Source organism: Otolemur garnettii, unplaced genomic scaffold (genome assembly GCF_000181295.1).
Source record: "Otolemur garnettii isolate 467f Iridium unplaced genomic scaffold, OtoGar3 scaffold00162, whole genome shotgun sequence".
NCBI classification, from domain to species: Eukaryota; Metazoa; Chordata; class Mammalia; order Primates; family Galagidae; genus Otolemur; species Otolemur garnettii.
In genome coordinates, this window is record NW_003852557.1 from 3,987,883 (window position 1) to 3,993,932 (window position 6,050).

Sequence of the window (6,050 nt, forward strand, 5' to 3'; positions counted from 1 at the left end):
TGTGTTCATTATTTATCTGAAATTTAAATTTAAACTCAGCTGGCCTGTATTTTATCTGATAATCTTAACTCAGGGCTTCTATTTCCAGGGTCCTTCCCACTCCATGACTTAATAAAGCAAGCTTCAAATATTGCATATTATTTGTGGGAAATTGAGATCATGTCTGTATGAGGGAAGCATGGTTCATTGACGAATTGTCAGAAGCTAAAATTACAACAAATTTAGTTTAAGGACCTAATTGGCTTTCATTTGCGATTCTGGAATTGGGTGATACGTCATTCCATAAAATACATAAAATTTCTTGTGCCATACTATGTTAAAAAATGCTAAAATTTCTTTATAATACAAAAAACTGAGTACCTAAATATAAATAAATAAAAATTTGAATTTTTAAAGGCCTGACACGGAGGCTCACACCTAAAATCCTAGCACTCTGGGAGGCTGAGGAGGGTGGTCTGCTTGAGCTCACGACTAGTTCAAGAACAGCCTGAGCAAAAGTGAGACCCCATCTCTACTAAAATAGAAAAACCCGAGGCAAGAGGGTCGCTTGAGCCCAAGAGTTGGAGGTGTAAGGGCCAGACCAGCGCCATTTTCTTGTCTGCTCTGTTAAACTGCAGGGCCCACCTTGTAGCCCTCCCCATTCCATTCATAGTTGCTTAAACCACACCCGCAGGGCCCACCCTGCAACCTTTCTCATTCCTTTCATAGTTACTCAACCAAATAGTGTTAAGGGACCCTCCACCCCTTACCTGTACCAATCCAAATTCATCTTTACTAATGAAATCACCAACCACCAATGAAAAGTGTACTCGTATCCGACCCTGCCCCTCTTGCTTTCTGTGCCCCATAAAAACTGCCTTCACCCCGAGTTCGGGGCTCGTCCTCGGCTTGCATGCCAGGAGAGTTCAGGCCCGGGGGCCCCGGGCTTCCCGGCTCTGTAATAAATCTCATCTTATGCCCTTTACATTGGAGTGAGTCTCGAGTTTGTCGGTTGGGGTTGATTTGGGAGGCTTTCTCGGACCCAACAGAGGTTGCTGTGAGCTATGACGCCACGGCACTCTACCCAGGGTAACAGCTTGAGGCTTCTGTCTCAAAAAGAAAATTGACTTAAAAAATTAAAACAGAAGATTTTTTTTTCTTGAAAGTATGGCCAGAAACATGGCTGTACATTATACACGGGAGTGTATTATACATGGCAAAATATGGCGTTTTCGGTTTAGTAGTGTAGAATTTCAGCAGGAGCAACTCTATTCTAATTTGATCTGTTGGACCTAGTGCAGGATCTGAAAGAGAGGCACTTCGACCGGCAGGGATCTCACAGACCACTGAGGCTTGTACGAAAGGTCTATATTGGGGGGCGGGGGGAGGGAGGCTGCAGAGCAGCACTAAGGAGGAGAGATAAGAGGGGAGAGAGATAAGGAGAGAGGGAGAGTAGAGAAGAGTGAGGGGGAAGAGAAGAGAGAGAGAAGAGAGGCAGAGAGAGGTGGGAGAGAGAGAGAAGTCGGGGGTGGGTTGGGGGGGACATATTCTTATATAGGGAAGTTTCAGAATGGTGACGGGCTGGTGGGATAACCAATAAGGAGTTATTCTTGAGGCAATTACCTAACAGGATCCCAGTCCAAACCAATTGCCTCTTGTAAATTTTATTTAACAGAAGAAACCCACCACAAAAATTCAATTCATTTATAACCCCTGTCTCTCATAAACTCAACTGTATCAGAGAATCAAAAGGTCGGCTGCGCTCTCGAGCTCCTATCTACCTGGCCCTTCTCTGGGTTGCTCTATAAGTTTCTCCCCCAAACAATCAATTAAGAGCCTCTTGGGGAGAAATCCAAAGGATCATTGTGGGAAGTGGAGGAGGGGCAGAGGAGGAAAGTCTTCTAGGTCCAAGTGGGTAGAAAGGGTAAGTTTGGGAACAGCAAGAAGATACAGGCAAACTCAGGACTAAGACTATGGAGAACCATCCACGCACTGAATGTTGGTGCTGATGAGTAGACTGGAAAAATAGATCTCACTGATAAAGGGACTGGTGCTTCCAGAGTTGACTCATTAGTGAGAGCAAAGGAATGTGGGCATTTTCCAGCAATACCTGTTACTTGGTAAATGGAGACACGAGAGGCCTTGGTGATAGATACCATCACCTTTTTCTTTTCTTTTCTTTTCTTTTTTTTTTTTTTTGAGACAAAGCCTTACTTTGTCACCCTCGGTAGAGTGCTGTGGCCTCACAGCTCACAGCAACCTCAAGCTCTTGGGTGTAAGCGATTCTCTTGCCTCAGCCCCCCAAGTAGCTGGGACTACAGGGACCTGCCATAATGCCCTGCTATTTTTTGTTGCAGTTGTCATTGTTGATTAGCTGGCCTGGGGCAGGGTTCAAACCCACCAGCCTCAGGGTATGTGGCTGGCGCTGTAACCAGTGTACTATTGGCGCCGAGCCATCATCACCTTTTTCTTTACTGATAACAGCCCGCTGTGGTTTACATGCCAGCTCCAAGGAATGCAAAGCTGAAAAGAAAAAAAATAAAACGCTGCTTAGGCGTAGCATAGCCCTTTCACTTTGTCTGTCTTGGAGGAGCCTTGGCCACAACTTTTGCTCAGAGACAGGAGACAGGTCAAATGTTTTATTATCAGCTGTGCCCCATTTTATAAATGAAGCTGCTGAGGTTCAAGCTCATGAAGCATCAGTTCAAGGTTTCTCAGTTTTAATAACACGGCAGAGTTAGAACTCCGATAAGATCTTCTGACTCCTTCCAGAGTCGAGGGTCTGCAGAGTGGAAGCTGGCCTGATCCAAGGACCACGCACTGAATGTAACTTTGGAGTCTCACACTGAAGCCTATTCTCTGTGCATAAGGAGTGGAGGGGAGGTCACTCAGTCTTAAGGCAGGAAAGACAACATTGCTGAGCCCCAGGAATTTTACCGCCGAGGGGGAATATAGCTGGTCTGTGTCTTTCTGTGGCTGCGTAAGCTTTCCTTTCTGTTTTCCCTTTGCTCCGCCCCCATAGCTGTTGTTTCTTTCTCTGTAGACTGGCTTCTCTGCTTATTCACTGGTGGCTGGGATCACCTTGGAGTCTTCAGGACATTTTGCCTCACCCTGCCCTGCCCTGCCCTGAGGAAACATCTTACAGCATAGTGGTTAACGTCATAGACTCTGGAGAGAGATGGTTGGAGTTTGACTACTGATTTAACATTTCTCTGTGTTCCAGCTTTCTTATCTATGAAATGAGACTAATCACAACAACCTCAGAGAGTGCTTTGAAGAGTAAAGATACGTCCTTGGGCTTGGCACCCATAGCGTAGTGGTTACACACCAGCCACATCCACTGAGGCTGGTGGGTTTGAACCCAGCAGGGGCCTGCTAACAAAAATAGTCGGGTATTGTGGTGGGCACCTGTAGCCCCAGCTACTTGGGTGGCTGAGGCAAGAGAATCGCTTAAGCCCAAGAGTTTGAGGTTGCTGTGAGCTGTGACTCCTTGGCACTCTACCCAGAGCAACATAGTGAGACTATATCTCAAAAAAGTAATAAATAAATAAATAAAATAACGCAAAATAAAAATAAGATAATGTTGGCTCGGCACCTGTGGCTCAAGCGGCTTCGGCGCCAGCCACATACACCAGAGCTGGTGGGTTTGAATCCAGCCCGGGCATACCAAACAAAAATGACAACTACAACCAAAAAATAGCCAGGTGTCATGGCGGGTGCCTGTAGTCCCAGCTAGTTGGGAGGCTGAGGCAAGAGAATCGCTTAAAGCCCAAGAGTCTGAGGTTGCTGTGAGCTGTGACACCATGGCACTCTACCAAGGGTGACATCGTGAGACTCTGTCTCAAAAAAAAAATAAAATAAAATAATGTCCAGAACACAGTAACTGGCACATAGCACATGCTCAATAAACAGCTGTTCTTATTGTTATTGTAGCAACTTTGGTGTTTACAGCCTCTAGTTGAGTATTTTTAAGTTCTAGTTCTAATTTCTCAGAGAAGGAAGCCATTGTCTCAGCTCATCTTGTCTCAGGAAGGCACAGGTAGCTGGGCTTTCTGTGAATGGGCTGCCCTGGTCCAATTAGTTCCAGCTGGAGACCTTAGCAGAACAAACACCTATGGGGGGCTGTGAGCAAAGGGTGGTTCTTGTAGGAGGGACCAGGGGTGGGGCTAGTATCTAAAAGATGTCTGGTCCTCAGTGTGTACCAGAATTTCTTCTTAGACACTAAATGTCTAATTTCCATAAGCGCTTGAAGCCCATGGGTAGCAGCTATCTACTCTGCTTGGGCTAGGTAGGGAAGTCTTCCCAATCTTCATTCCCGTTCTAGACTCTCTTGCATCCCAGAGATGCCCAGGCCCAGCCCACATCTATCTCATGCCTGTGTGTACGGCACCGTAGCCATCACGGTGCAGACAGTGGGGCAGTGATGATGGGGTCCAGTCAGAAGATGAGAAATGAAGATGAATAAGAAACATTTGTCATAAGACACTTAGAATCAGATGGAATGCACAAAATAAATTCTAAAGCAAGGGAGTGTGTGAAAAGTATGGTAAAGGAGGTAGCAAGTGTCAAGGCATCGTAGAGTGGGGTAGATATGGTCTACCAGGAGTTTAAAGTAAGTCTGATATGGAGAAAGTTATTTGGCCTGACTGGTGAAGGATAGGACAATACCGACCAACAAAAATGAGTAAAAAGTATTTTACATACAAGTTGAATAAATGAGGAAGCTTTCAGTGACAGGAAGATACCTGGTATAGTGACCACTTGGATCACACCACGTGGTCTGATTTCGTTTCGGTATAGATTATTTACTTACTAGAGAAGAGTATATCACGTGTGTAGAAACACTGGCTTTACGTCATGAAGGACTTTGATAATAAGCTAAAGAGTTGGTGCCTAATTTTTTGTTGTTGTTGTTGTTGTCGTGTAGCAGGCTGGGGCTGGATTTGAACCCACCAGCCCCAGTGCACGTGGCCAGCACCCTAACCCCTGAGCTACGGGTGCTGAGCCATAGTGCCTAATTTTATAAACAAGGAGAACCTGTAAAAGACAGTAATAACCCACTATCTAATCTTGTTTTTATGTTCTTATTTTTAGCTACATGTGTGTTGTAAATGTTGATCTAAGTGCATCTTCCTCTTAGCTCCTAGAAGGCCGGAATTATATAACTGAGGTGGCTGGAGTCCTCACCTTTACACCTGCCAGGTGCTATTCTAAGTACCTGATGTATGTTATGTCCTCATTGTAACCCTCTGAGGCATGATTATCTTCCTGTGACCAATGATGAGGTTGGCACTGAGAAGCAAGCAATCTGTCTTCAGTCACAACGTGGAATGTGGTAAAGCTGATATCTGAACCCTGGCGTACAGCTATGTCATACCGATTCCTGCCAGCTATAAAATTCTCTTGCAGCAACACCGAATGTAGCTCAAACAACAATCCCAGGCTTTTAAAAAAGAATTTATTGCATGCTATGCATCAGGTGATGGCTCTGATAATCGTAGTAATATGAGATGACAATGCCTAGTTACCTATAGCCTAATTAATTATCTGCAACATTTCTCTAGACCTGAGAGAGAAAAAATTGTAGCCTTGATCCAGACTAGGGCTATGGGAAAAGAGCCCTGCCTCAAAGACCAGAGGGCAACCCTCCAAAGAGGAATAATTTATGTAGTGATTCATTCCCTTCTTATGTGAAGCATTTACTTGCAAACCCAAAGAAAATCCAGAAGCACAGGTGTTTTTTTTTTAGAGACAGAGTCTCACTTTGTTGCCCTCGGTAGAATGCCGTGGCATCACAGCTTATAGCAATCTCTAGCTCCTGAGTAGCTGGGACTACAGGCACCCTCCACAATGCCCAGCTATTTTTTTGTTGCAGTTTTGGCCAGGACTGGGTTCAAACCCGCCACCCTTGGTATATGGGGCTGGGGCCCTACTCTCTGAGCCACAGGCGCCACCCAACTTAGGTGTTTTCTTAGAATCACAAAGTTGAGGCCAGGTGTGGTGGCTCATGCCTGTAATCCTAGTACTTTGGGAGGCTAAGGTGGGTGGATTGCCTGAGCTCACAGGTTTGA